This window comes from Lynx rufus, unplaced genomic scaffold, assembly GCF_022079265.1.
Source record: "Lynx rufus isolate CCGP_SWC_20201006 ecotype Redwood Valley unplaced genomic scaffold, mLynRuf1.p SCAF_1, whole genome shotgun sequence".
In the NCBI taxonomy this organism is placed as follows: domain Eukaryota; kingdom Metazoa; phylum Chordata; class Mammalia; order Carnivora; family Felidae; genus Lynx; species Lynx rufus.
In genome coordinates this window covers 116446190-116461174 of record NW_025814823.1, presented here as the reverse complement: position 1 = coordinate 116461174, position 14985 = coordinate 116446190, and positions in this window count along the sequence as shown.

Here is a 14985-nt window from a genome sequence, read left to right as displayed (position 1 = left end):
TTCCTTTGGACTTCTAGGAATTTATGTTTATGAGTTGGGTCACTCGTGTGGCTCGGTCAATAGATGGTATGACTCTTGATCTTGGGGTTGTGAGATCAAGCCCCACGTTGGATGTAGAGATCACTTGAAAATAAAATCTTTTTTTTGAATCTTTTTAAAAAATGCTTATTGGGGCACCTGGGTGGCTCAGTCGGTTGGGCATCTTCTTCGGCTCAGGTCATGATCTCACGGTTGCTGGGTTCGGCCCCACGTCAGGCTCTGTGCTGACGGCTCGGAGCCTGGAGCCTGCTTCCGATTCTGTGTCTCCCTCTCTCTCTCTCTCTGCCCCTCCCCAACTCGTGCTCTGTTTCTGTCTCCAAAATAAATAAATCTAAAAAAAAATTTTTTTAAATGCTTATTTATTTTTGAGAGAGAATGCACACACATGCGAGCAGGGGAAGAGCAGAGAAGGGGATAAAGGATCCAAAGCGGGATCCATACTGACAACAGAGAGCCCAATATGGGGCTCGAAATCACAAATTGTGAGATCATGACCTGAGCCGAATTGGGACGCTTAACTGACTGAACCACCCAGGCGCCCCTGATCTTTTTTTTTTAAGTAGGCATCTCACCCATTGTGGAGCCCAGTGTGGGGCTTGAACTCACGACACTGAGATCAAGACCTGCTCTGAGATCAAGAGTCAGATGCTTAACTGACTGAACCACCCAAGTGCCCCCAAAAATCAAAATCTTAAAAAAAAAAAAGGTTTAATCAGACATAGGAACAAAAATATTGTATAGAAAAAAATGAAGTTCACAGGGGTGCCTGGGTGGCTCAGTCAGTTGAGTGTCAGACTTTGGCTCAGGTCATGATCTCAGGTTACTAGGTTTGAGTCCCGCATCTGGCTTTCTGCTGTCAGTGCAGAGCCTGATTCAGATCCTCTGTACCCCTCTCTCAATGCCCCTCCCCCACTCATGCTCTCTCAAAAATAAATAAACTTCAAAAAAAAAAAAATGAAGTTCATATTATGTTAAATAAAAAATAAGGTTATAAGACAAGATGTATATATATTCTCAATACACTACAGTGAATAGAAAATGACATACCTCAAAATGACAAACATCAGGGGCACCTGACTGGCTTAGTTGGAAGAGTATGTGACTTTTGATCTCAGGGTCATGAGTTTGAGCCCCATGTTGGGTATAGAGATTAAATTTAAAAAATTAAAATTAAAAAAAAAACAAATATCAGACAGAGATTATCTGTGGATGGTGGGATAGTGGATTATTTTTATTTATGTTTCCAATTTTTCTACAAGTAATGTATTACTCTGGTGATCAGAAAAAAATAAAGGTTGTAAGAAAAAATCACTATAGGTGTAAAATCAGAGGATTCATCAAATTGGGATACTTATTGGCAATAAGGAACTGGGAATGAATTTTCAAAAGATGTTGAGTTGTAGCTTTGGTTTTCATTAAAAAAACATCACTCTGCAGAAAGGTCATGTTAGCAATGAAGATTAAGTCACTTTTCCACCAGGTGAATCCTTGGTGAATATATTTTGGGTACTGCCTCCACAGAAAGATGCATACTTAAAATCTGAGTGCTAGCAGCAATTCTGTGTGTTTTCCTCCACCCGTCAGGAGTAATTAAAAGGGAAGCCCAAGAATCACACTGATGAATAAGTATCAGCAAGTGTGTAGGCCTTCATCCCAGATACCTTGATCCGCAGTTGTACAAGATCATTTGACAAGAACAGGCTACTAACAACCTGCAATCACGATCCTTTGAAGAAACCCAGAAGCTTACCAAGTGCATTACAGTGAAGCCCCTACCTCTGCAATTCCACACATGTGGGAAACCCGAGGCTGACTACTCCAAACACCTTGTTTCATATGTCCTCTTCTACACTGCAACTTGGGCAGCCACACCTACCTTCTCTAGAAGCTCTCCTTGGCAGGTACCGTGGCATTCTGCCACAGACTCTAGAAGGTTCCAGAACTGGTGAAAATTTAGAATCTCATTGTCTGAGCACTTTCCTGATAAGATAATAGTTATTTAGAAACCCCCACATCAAGACTCAGCTTATCTTCCAGGTCATGGTGGTCTGCCTCATAGTGAGTCAGTACTTTTGAATCAGAAGGGCCCTTGAGGAGTCCTCTAGGCTTTATACTACCTGTTTAATAAAGAAGAAACTGGCGAACTGTGTATTAGAGTCAATACCTCCTGGAAAAATCTCTGAGGGGACGTTTCCATCCATCACCTTCTGATGTTTCCTGTCAGAATCAGAAGTACATCATTGCATTGCTTACCAAAGTGAGAAGAGAGCAAGCCTGGGGTTCCTACTCGGAGAGCAATTTTGGCTTATAAGTGAGAACTGAGTCACTCTGAAGGCTGATCTTAGAGACTCTTTTGGAGTGTTTGAACTCACCTTCGTTAACCACACCCCTTGCTCATCAAGGCAGGCCTATAAAGCAAGAGACGCAGCATGGCGTTCACCTGCAGGGCAGGTAACAGTGCCACCTCCCAGATGTTCTTCCCCAAGGAAGTGGCATGGTCTTTGCTGTGGCCCCAAGAGGACTATAGACAGTCTAGCTGAAACATGAGCCTAGTACAAGCTCACAGAAGCTATAAGAAAAATTGTGGTCAAGACTCTACCCTGAAACTTTTCACCTAGAAGGACCTCTTTAACCCTGGCATTGGCACCACTGGTGACAAGAAAGAAAAAAACAGCCAGGGTTGGACTGTTCCAGTATAGATTTAGGAGATGAAAAATGTTTGTCATTTGAAGAGGATTGCTTCACCCTTACAAGGCTTATGTAGGGCAAATGTCTGAGAAATGGGCAAGCCTGTCAATGGTCTCTGGGATTTGGTTAAAGCCCTAAACTGTCCTAGTGCCTCTGCCCTTAAGCTGGAAGGATTTTTAACCAAGATTGAGCCATAATGGTGTCCAAAGGAAGCAGCAATACTGTTCTGTGTACTAGGGATTTCATATGGATATTAGAATTCCTAGAGAATAACTGAAGAACTGTGAAATATATTTTTAAATTTTTTTTAGTTTATTTTGGTAGAGAGAGAGAACACGTGATCAGGGGAGGAGGAGGAGGAGGAGAGAGAGAGAGAGAGAGAGAGAGGGAGAGAGAGAGAGAGAGAGAGAGAGAGAGAGAGAGAGAGAGAGAGAGAATCTCAAGCAGGCTCCACACTGTCAGCAGGTAGCCAGACACGGGGCTCAAACCCATGAACTTTGAGATCATGACCTGAACCGAAATCAAGAGTCAGACGCTTGGGAATGCAAGCTGGTGCAGCCACTCTGGAAAACAGTATGGAGGTTCCTCAAAAAACTAGAATAGAACTACCCCACGACCCAGCAATTGCACTACTAGGCATTTATCCAAGGGATACAGGTGTGCTATTTCAAAGGGACACATGCACCCCCATGTTTATAACAGCACTATCAACTATAGCCAAAGTATGGAAAGAGCCCTAATGTCCATCAATGGATGAATGGATAAAGAAGATGTGGTATATCTTCTTTATGTATAATGGATTATTACTCAGCAATCAAAAAGAATGAAATCTTGCCATTTGCAACTACATGGATAGAACTGGAGGGTATTATACTAAGTGAAATTAGTCAGAGAAAGACAAAAATCATATGACTTCACTCATATGAGGACTTTAAGAGACAAAACAGATGAACATAGGGAAGGGAAACAAAAACCATATAAAAATAGGGAGGGGGAAAAACAGAAGAGACTCATAAACATGGAGAACAAACTGAGGGTTACTGGAGGGGTTGTGAGAGGGGGGATGGACTAAATGGGTAAGGGGCACTAAGGAATCTACTCCTGAAATCATTGTTGCACTGTATGCTAACTAATTTGGATGTAAATTTTAAAAAATAAAAAAAAAAAAAAAAAAAAAAAGAGTCAGATGCTTAACCGACTGAGCCACCCAGGCGCCCCAGGACTCAAATATTTTAAAACCCTCAAGAGCACTGGTGAGACCACTTTGCAGAGCCTGATCATCTCATGCCCAACAATTATTCTCACAAGTTCCCTGTTGTCCTTTCATATGCCATTAGCAGGATTGTAAATTGATAACATCTTTAGGAAATCAGTTGGGAGTTGCCTTCAAATTTTTAAATGCACATACCCTTTAATCTAGCAAAATCCACTTCGAATTCTGGGAGAATTGGCATAGAGACACTCACACATGAGCTCAGAAATATGTGTGTGAAGATGTTCACAGAAACCTTACATTTGTCCATCAATAAGTGGTTAAATAAGTAGAGGAACAGCTATAAAATGCTAACCATCATCTGAGCTTTTAGCAGGTCATTTTTTTTTTTCCTGGTAGAGGATCTTGCCTTGATGCTGATGGCTCCTAACTGATCAACATGGTGGTTGCTGAAGGTTCAGGCGGTTGTGGCCATTTCTTAAAACAAGACAACAATGAAGTTTTTCTCATCGAAGGACTTTCCTTTCTGTGAACGATTTTTCTGTAGCATGCGATGTTGCTTGACAGCATTTTACTCACAGTAGAGCTTTCTTCAAAATTGGAGTTAGTCCTGGGTGTCTGCCTGGCTCTGTTGATAGAGCATGCGACTCTGGATCTCAAGGTTGCGAGTTCGAGCCCCATGCTGGGTGCGGAGATTACTAAAAATTAAAATCTTTTTGGGGGGCACTTGGGTGGCTCAGTTAAGCATTTGACTTCGGCTCAGGTCATGATCTCGTGGTTCATGGGTTCAAGCCCCATGTTGGGGTCTGTGCTGACAGCTCGGAGCCTGGAGCCTGCTTTGGATTCTGTGTCTCCCTCTCCCTCTTCCCCACTGATGCGCTGTCTCTCTCTGTCTCTCTCGCTCTCAAAAACAAACATAGAAATTTTAAAAAATAAAATAAAATAAAAATTTTTTAAATGCTTATTTATTTATTATGAGAGAGCACCTGAGCCAGGGAGAGAGGCAGAGAGAGAGAGGAAAGAGAGAGAATCCCAAGCAGGCTCCACGCTGTCAGCACCAAGCCCAGTGAGGGACTTGATCCCATGATCTGCAAGATCATGACTTGAGCTGAAATCAAGTCAGATCCGATGCTGACCCAACCAACTGAACCACCCAGGTGCCCCCAAAATTAAATCTTAAAAAAAAATTGGAGTCAATGCTTTCAAGCCCTGCTGCTGGTTTATCAACTAAGTTTATGTAATATTCTAAATCCTTTATTGTCATTTTAACAATCTTCACAGCATCTTCACTGGGAGTAGATTGCATTTTAAGAAATTATTTTCTTTGCTCATCCAGAGGAAGCAAGTTCCCATCCATTAAGGTTTTACCATGAAATTGTGGCAGTTCAGTCATATCTTCAGGCTTCACTTCTAACTCTATTTTTCTTGCTATTGCCATCACATCTGCAGTTACATCCTCCATTGAAGTCTGGGATCCCTCAAGGTCGTCTATGAGGGTTAGAATCAACTTCTTCCAAATTCCTGTTAATGTTGGCGGTTTGAATCCCGAATGTTCTTTTTTTTTTAAGTTTATTTATTTATTTTGAGAGAGAGAAAAAGAGCACTCATGCACATGGGGGATGGGCAGAGAGAGAGGAGAGAGAATCCCACGCAGGCTGTCAGCGCAGAGTCTGACCCAGGGCTCAATCTCACAAACTGTGAGATCATGACCTGAGCTGAAATGAAGAGTTGGACCCTTGACTGAGCCATCCAAGTGCCCCTTGAATCCCGAATGTTCTTAATGGCATCTAGAATGTGAATCCTTTACAGAAGGTTTTCAATTTACTTTGCCTATCTTGATTTTCAACATGCCTTCCTCACTAAGCTTAATTGTTTCTAGCTTTTGATTTAAAGTGAGAGACGTGCAGGGACACCTGGGTGGTTCAGTCAGTTAAGCACGTCCAACTTTGGCTCAGGTCATGATCTCGCTGTTCGTGGGTTTGAGCCCCGCCTCGGGCTCTGTGCTGACAGCTCAGAGCCTGGAGCCTGCTTCAGATTCTGTGTCTCCCTCTCTCTCTGCCCTTCCCCTGTTCGCGTTCTGTTTCTCTCTCTCTCAAAAATAAATAAACATTAAAAAAAATTTAAAGTAAGAGACATGCAAGGGAACCTAGGTGGCTCAGTCAGTTGAGCATCTGACTCCTGATTTCAGCTCAGGTCATGATCTCATGGTTTGTGAGATTGAGCCTGGTGTTGGGCTCTGTGATGAGTGAGGAGCCTGCTTGGGATTCTCTCTTGCTGCCTCTCCCCTGCTTGCACATGCGCTCTCTCTCTCAAAATAAATATTTAAACATTTTTAAAAAGTCCTTAATGAAGAAGTAAAAATTAATTTTATTAATTAAATCTCAGCCTTTCATTACATGTATTTTAATATTCTATTTGAGGAAATGAGAAGTATACATAGAGCACTTCTGCTGAACATTGGTTGTCTCCAGGGAAAACACTCATGCAACTATTTTTTGTTGTAAGCTGAACTAACCATTTTTTCATGGAACATCATTTTTACTTTAAAGTATGACTGACATAAATTTTGGTAATTCAGACTGGTGTATTTGGCAGACATTTTCTGGAGCCTGCCATTTGAAGGAAAACAGCTGACAGTATATTGTTTCCAAATATAAAATTCAAGTTTTGGGGCATAAATGCAGATTTTGGAAAGTTGCATCCACTGTCATTGGTTGACAGTTTCCCAAAACTTAAAGACTTTTTTGGTGAGATAGGAGATGATATTGCAAAATGTATTTTCTGATATTATTTTGACATTATATAATAAAATGTGTCAGTATTTGCAAGAGCTGCGTAACTCAGTGAACTGTATTTCCCAAATGACCAATACATGATGTTATAAAACCATGAATGAATAAAACAACATTCAAAGCTAGGCTAGTGGATTTTAATGTAACAGAGTATGAAAATTTTATAGTTATGATTTCAACCTTTAGAAAACTAACAGTTGTTGAATTTTCGTGTGGTATTAAAGATAATAACTGCAATTATCTGAAAAAAAACATTAAAATATTCCTCCTTTTCCATCCATGTGAGTCCAGATTTTCTTCGTATTCTTCAACCAAAATACTAATTGCAGTTGACTGAATTTTGAAGTTGATAGGATGGACAATCCATCTGTCTTTTATTAAGTCACACATTAAAAATTAACTCTTACTAAATTTTGCTTCAAAAAATAGATTTTTTTCATAAAAATATGTTACTTATGTTCACATTTATGGATTAAACTTATAGAGTTTTGTAAATTCCTGTTTTAATTTCCAATACACTAAACACTAATAGATAAAACCCACATATATAAACAAGAGCTCAGGATGCTCTATAAACAAGGGCTCAGTCGGTTGCGCATCCAACTCTTGATTTCAGCTCAGGTCATGATCCCAGGGTCATGGGATCGAGACCTGGGTCGGGCTCCACGCTGAATGTGGAGCCTGCTTAAGATTCTCTTTCTCCCTCTCTCTCTGCCCCCTCCCCTGCTCACACACTCTCTCTTTCTCTTAAAAAAAAAAAAAGTACAATCAATATTATAAAAATTAAAAAAATAAAGAAACAAGAGCTCTTTGGGTCTTTAATAATAAATAAAAGAACTGTAGATCTTTAATAATTTTTAAGAGTGTACAGGGGTTATGAAACCAGAAAGTTTCAGGACTGCTGCAGTACTATATAGCAGTTGCAGTGGAGGCAGAAGGATGGAGGAGATGATCTATGAAGTCTCTGCTGGGTTTTCAGTCTTTCCTTACTCAGCCAACTCTGGTCTTTAACTCAGCAGTCAAAGCTTGGGAGCAAGAGCTCTGAATGTGCTCTGGGCATCTCTGATGTGAATCTATGAAAGGGAAAAGATACTCCTTTCCCTGCTTCTCTCTCTTTCTAAGTCTCCAGATAAAACTTTGTCTGCATAGGGTGAAGAGAGAGACTAGATAGGGCAGACGACAGGGACCTTCCCAGCCATGAGGAGTTTATTTAGAAAACCTGAAGTTAAATGGTAGGGACAAGCTGTAAGGGGCCACAACTGGCCCACTTGGGCTTAATAGCAGGAACTGGGAGGAGCCAGGGACATCTCCTAGAACAGTGATACTTGTATTTCCTTCCTCCTGTGCTGGCCCATTTCTTAAAATGACCTAAGCCCTTCAATGAGTTTTAAGAACCAACAATTCTTCCAGGCCACAGCCCCATATGGTTAATTAGAATAGACAAATATGGAAAGAAATCAAACTTAAAGAGAAAAAAAATGTAAAGCAGCACAATGACAACTACTTTGCCACATATGTCACTTTCCACCTCCACATCCACCCGCACCTCTCCCTTGCTCTCCTACCATCCATCCCTTCCCCTTGGCCTGACAGCTGTCCTTCCTTAGGCTATTACTGATTCATTAGGGATTTAGTCACTAGGATGGGGAATTTAGGGGTAAGGTGTTTCACCGTAATTTGAGTCCCCTCTATGCTGTTTACTGGCTGTGTGATCAAGCAGGTAACTCTCCTCTGAACCCTCAGTTCTGCATCTTTAAGAGGAGATGATCTTCCAGCTCTATGATCCTGTGGTTATTAATAAAGAGAAGATAGGTCAGGCTGGAGCTAAGGACTCTGACATTAATATATTATCATTGAGAAGAGCAGAGGATCTAGAAAGAGAGCACAGCTTTAGTTTGCATCATTATACATTTTCCCCTTTGGACACGGATATATTCGCAGGAGATGAACAAACACAGGTCTCTAAAAACAACCTGGAGAAATCTCCCAAGACTGTGGTTCTTCCCTTGGGTTCACTTAACTGTTAGGTTCCTGGAGTCGGTATTGGAGAATTCCCCCAGTTCTTGCCCAGCAATGGTAATTCCTTTGGTCTTGGAGGCCCTAGAGGTTTTCAGCCTCCCTGTTGTGACCCTGCTAATTAGATACCAGGCTCTGGCCCCTACCATTCTTTTTATTATTTTTTTTATTTTGAATGTTTATTTATTTTTGAGAGAGACACAGAGCGTGAGCAGGGGAGGGTTAGAGGGTGAGGGAGACACAAAATCCAAAGCAGGCTCCAGGCTCTGAGCTGTCAGCACAGAGCCCTACGTAGGTCTCAAACTCATGAACCACGAGATCATGACCTCAGCCAAAGTCAGATGCTTAACCAATTGAGGCACCCAGGCGCCCTTCTTTTTATTTTTTTAAATAGATTTATTTTTATTTATTTATTTTTTTTAAACTTTTTTTTTTTAATTTTTTTTTTCAACGTTTATTTATTTTTGGGACAGAGAGAGACAGAGCATGAACGGGGAGGGGCAGAGAGAGAGGGAGACACAGAATCGGAAACAGGCTCCAGGCTCTGAGCCATCAGCCCAGAGCCCGACGCGGGGCTCGAACTCCCGGACCGCCAGATCGTGACCTGGCTGAAGTCGGACGCTTAACCGACTGCGCCACCCAGGCGCCCCTTAAATAGATTTATTGAAATATAATTTACAGACCACATAATTTTGTGGCTCTTATTGTATTCACAGAGTTGTACAACCATCACATCTATTCTGGAACATTTTCATCAGCCCTAAAAATAAGTCCTATACTCCTTAGCCATTACCTTTAACCTCCCCACCCCTTCCCTCCCAGGTGCCAAACCTTTGGCAACCAATAGTCTAATTTCTATCTTTATAGATTTGCCTATTCTGGATAGTTAACATAAATGGAATCATACAATATGTAGTCCTTTGTGACTAGTTTCTTTCACTTAGAATGATGTTTTCAAAGTTCATCAATGTTGTAGCATGTATCAGTGTTTCATTACATTTTATGGCTGAATTATATTCCACTGTATGGATATAACACATTTTGTTTATTCATCACTTTGCGTTGTTGAGTCATCAGAGTTGTTTTCACCTTTTGACTATTGTGAATAATGCTGCTATGAACATTGGTACAAAGTATCTGTTTGCGTCCCTGCTTTTAAATCTTTTGGGTATATATCTAGGAGTGGGATTGCTAGATCATATGATGATTCTATATTTAACTTTTAGAAGGACACAAACTATTTTCAGGGCTGCTGCATCATTTTACATTCCCACCAGTGATGTGTGAGGGTTCCAACTTCTCTGCATCCTCACCAATACTTGTTATTTATAGCCATCCTAATGTGTGTGAACAGTATCTCATTGTGATTTTGATTTACATTTTCCTAATGGCTAATGATGTTGAGCATCTTTTCATGTGCTTATTGTCCATTTGTATATCTTCTTTATTTTTTAAGTTTATTTACTTATTTATTTTTATATATGTTTATTCATTTTTGAGAGAGAACACAAGCAGAGGAGAGGCAGAGAGACATGGGGACAGAGGATCTGAAGCAGGATCTGTGCTGACAGCCGCCAGCCCAATGTGGGGCTTGAACTCAGGAACTATGAGATTACCTGAGGCGAACTATGAGATTACCTGAGGCGAAGTCGGACACTCAACTGACTGAGTCACCCAGGCACCCCTAGTTTGTTTGTTTGTTTGTTTGTTTGTTTGTTTTAAAGTAATCTCTATATCCAACATGGGGTCAAACTCATGACCACAAGGTCAAATGATCCCACTCTTCTGACTAAGCCAGCCAGGTCCTCCCATTATTATATATTCTTTAGATAAATGTTTCTTTGGAGGCCTTGTCTATTTTTTTTTTTTTTTTTTTTTTTTAGTAAGTGCTTCACCTAATGTGGGGCTGAAACTCACCACCCTAAGATCAAAAGCCGCATGATCCACTGATTAAGCCAGCCAGATGCCCCTTCCTTTGTTTTTGTTTTTGCTTTGTTTTGTTTTGGGTTTTTTTTTTTTTTTTTTTTTTTTTTTTTTTTTTTTTAGAGAGAGAGCATGTGCCAGTGAAGGAGAGAAAGAGAATCCTAAGCAGGCTTCATGCTCAGTATGGAACCTTACCCAGGGCTCAATCCCATGACCCTGGGATCATGACCTGAGCCAAAATCAAGAGTCCGACACTCAATCACCGAGCCTCCCCAGGTGCCCCTTCCCTTGCCTATTTTTAAATTGAGTTATTTGTCTTGTTATTGAGTTGTAAGAGTTCTTAATATATTCTAGATACAAGTCCCTTATCAGATGTATAATTACATGTATTTTCTCCCATTCTGCTGGTTGTTTTCACTTTCTAGATAGTGCCAGTTGGAGGATAGAAGTTTTAAAATTTTTATGAGGTCTAATTTATTTTTTTATTTTGTTCCTTGTGTTTTGGTATCATTCTAAGAAACCATTGCCCAGTCCAAGATCATGAGGATTAAGGCTTATTTTCTTCTAAGAAGAGATGGTTTTAGCTCTTATATTTAAGTTTTTGATGCATTTTGAGTTAATTATTGCATATGGTATGAAGCAGGCGTCCAACTTCTTGCTTTTGCATGGAGATATCCAGTTTTCCCAGAACCATTTGTTGAAAAGACTATTTTTTTCACCATTGAGTTGTCTTGGCATTCTCATCAAAAATCAATTGACCGTAAGTGTGAGTATGTGTTCCTAGACTGTCAATCCTGTATGTATTTCCTTCTGCAAGTACCACACTGTCTTGATTATAGGAGCTTTGAAGTAATTTTGAAAATCAGAGGTTGTGAGTCCTATAACTTGGTTCTTCATTTTCAAGATTGTTTTGGCTGTTCTAGGTTGGCCTCTACTATTCTTACCCAAAGGGACAAGGCCTCATCCATATTGCCTCTTTCAAAGTATTCATTATGTATCCTACCACACTGATCCTCATCTTTTCCAACCTCACCTTCCCCTGTTCTCTCCCTCACTCCTCCACTCTAGCTCTGTGGGCCTTCTCAAACATTCTGAAGCTCTTCCTGCCTGAGGGCCTTTACACTGATATTACCTTGGCCAAAAAATGCTTTCTTTCCCTCCACTCCCTCTCCCCTATTCCCAAGGCTGACTTCTTGTCATTCAGGTCTCTGCTCAAATGTTATCTTCTCAGAGAGGCCCTTACTAACCCCCAATCTAAGACAGTCACTCGCCAAACTCTCCCTCTTTATTATGTTATCTTGTATTGTTGTACTTACCACTGTCTGAAATAGTCTTACATATATATCATTGTATTTATTTATTTGCTGCCTCCCCCTACTAGAATGGAAGCTCCAGGAAAGCAGAGATCTTATTTCACATTGAATTCCTACACCTAGTAATACAATAGACTACATTGCCTGGCATATAATAGACATTTAATATATATGTATTTGTTGAAGGAATTTGTTGTCAACTCCTGGACAGCTCCTATAGTGGAATTCAGCACCAGGAAAAGAGGTAAGAAGCAGTGAACTGGCCTCACACCAGGATTATTTTCCTTGTACTCACCACCTTTTCTCATTTTCAACCAGTCGGCAATTCCTCCCTTCTTATTCAAGGTTTTCTCCTAATCCTCCTCCTAATATCGGTCTACATTTGAGAAGTAGATACAGACACATTCCTGCCTTCCCCAATGTCTCCTCTTGATTGCTCTTAGGAAAAATGACCTAAGATGTCTCTGACCACAGTATATATGGACAAGTACATACTCTGGTCCATTTGCAAAGACAGAAATCTAGAGTGTTGGGAAACATGAGGTCCTGGACAAGGGGCAGAAGGACACAGAACCTCAGGGAAAATCAGAACCTCAGGCCAAGAGCCCAAGGAATTCACATTATAACAATCTAATACCCACAAAAGTATGAAAGTCATTGTCCCACAGCTACAGACTAGAGAAGAGAGGACCTATGTTACTGATATGGAGAGATTTTCCCTGGGGCTAGGGAGGCTCTAATAACCCTCCATACAGCCTGGAGTTTTTCATCTAAACATCTTAAAAATGTTATAGGCATCAATTAACCCTTATATCACCCTAGAATCAGGACTGTGGCCCGATTTTACTGACAGAAAACTGAAGACTGTGGGTTAGAGCCGGAAAGGAATGTTTCAGGCTCACATGGCCTGGACTGAGCAAGCTAAGGGCTACATCTGAAGCCAGAGCTCACCTCATAGTCTTCCCCTTATGACAGTGGTTCCCAATCTGGGGACTGTAGGACGCTTAAATTCATGTCTCTGTTTACCATGTCTTGGCTGCAGGCAGATGATAATTTAGTTGGTTCCTTGTCATGCAGGTGCCAGCTTAAAGATCACCTACTCAGAGAGGCCTCCCTTGAGCATCCATCTCTAGTAAACTTCTCCCAGTCCCTATCATATTACTGATTTTCTTCAGTGTACTTGTCATTATCCCAGATAATGTTATTTTTTGTTTGTTATTTCTGTCTTTCAATATAAACTCCATGATGTTAGAAATTTTATCTGACAAGACATTGCTGATGTTCAATAAGTATTTGTTGAATGTTTAAATAAGTCTAAATAAAGATGTTTTCAACATTATGTAGATGCTGCTGAAATGAGTAAAATACAGGGGCGCCTGGGTGGCGCAGTCGGTTAAGCGTCCGACTTCAGCCAGGTCACGATCTCGCGGTCCGGGAGTTCGAGCCCCGCGTCAGGCTCTGGGCTGATGGCTCAGAGCCTGGAGCCTGTTTCCGATTCTGTGTCTCCCTCTCTCTCTGCCTCTCCCCCGTTCATGCTCTGTCTCTCTCTGTCCCAAAAATAAATAAACGTTGAAAAAAATTAAAAAAAAGAAATGAGTAAAATGCATAACTATCTAAGTTTAAATTATACTTTTGGTATATATTTCTCTCAATCAATAGGTACTCAGGCTGTAATGTTAGGAGCCTTTTTAAAAAAACATTTAGAAGAGCCGGGCACCTGTGTGGTTCAGTCATTATACATCTCACTTTGACTCAGGTCATGATCTCACCGTTAGTGAGTTCAAGTCCCACATGGGTGAACTCAAGCCCCACCAGGTGAGACCCACTTCTCTCTCTCTCTCTCCTTCCCTCCCTCCCTCCTTCTCCCTCTCTCTCTCTCTCTCTCTCTCTCTCTCTCTCTCTCCCCCTCATTCACTTGGGTACTCTTGCTCTCTCAAAAATAAAAAATAGGGGCGCCTGGGTGGCGCAGTCGGTTAAGCGTCCGACATCAGCCAGGTCACGATCTCGCGGTCCGTGAGTTCGAGCCCCGCGTCGGGCTCTGGGCTGATGGCTCGGAGCCTGGAGCCTGTTTCCGAGTCTGTGTCTCCCTCTCTCTCTGCCCCTCCCCCGTTCATGCTCTGTCTCTCTCTGTCCCAAAAATAAATAAAAAACGTTGAAAAAAAAATTTAAAAATAAAAAAATAAAAAATAAAAAAACAACATCTTTAAAAAAAAAGGCACTAAAAAGAGCCTTCAAAATTTCCACTTCTGGGGCACCTGGCTGGTTCATGGTGGAGTGTGCAACTCTTGATCTTGGGGTTGTGAGTTTGAGCCCCAAATTGGGGGGAGAATTTACTTAAAAATAAAACATTATAGAAAAAAGAATTTCCACTTCTGGCCTTGTATGGATTAAACTTTTTGAATAGCCTTCCTGACTAAAACAACTAAAATGCTAGATGCTAGATTAAATATAATTTTTAACTTTAAAATTCACAGATGAACTGACATACACAAGTGCTCTATCATTACTCTTTAATTTCACTCCTAGGTATATACTCTGAAGAAATTCTTGTACTTGCAGAAGACATTTTATATACTCTCTTGTATATATGATACCTTTTTCAGATTATAAGGTTATTCATTCTATGCAGATTACAAAAAGAATGAGGTAGATAAAGGATGTATGTACCAACAGGGGAACATATTCAACTCACATTAAGTGACAAACATGTAGAACTCAAGAGTATAATCCCATTTTAATAAAAATATTAATGTGTCCCTTGAAATAAATCTGAACAATATACACTAAAATGTGAACACTGGTTATCACTGGCATGGTTTTCATTTCAAAATTATATGTGTCTTTGATGTTTTGATATTTTCAATAACCTCATTTACTTTTGTGGTCAAAAATCAGTAAAGTTTTTTTTTATGTATAGAAAACTTTTAAATAGAGAAATAATTTTTCTGGAAAGTTTTCTTTCCCCTTTTGCAAACTGAAGAAAGTTTCCTGAAGACCCCCA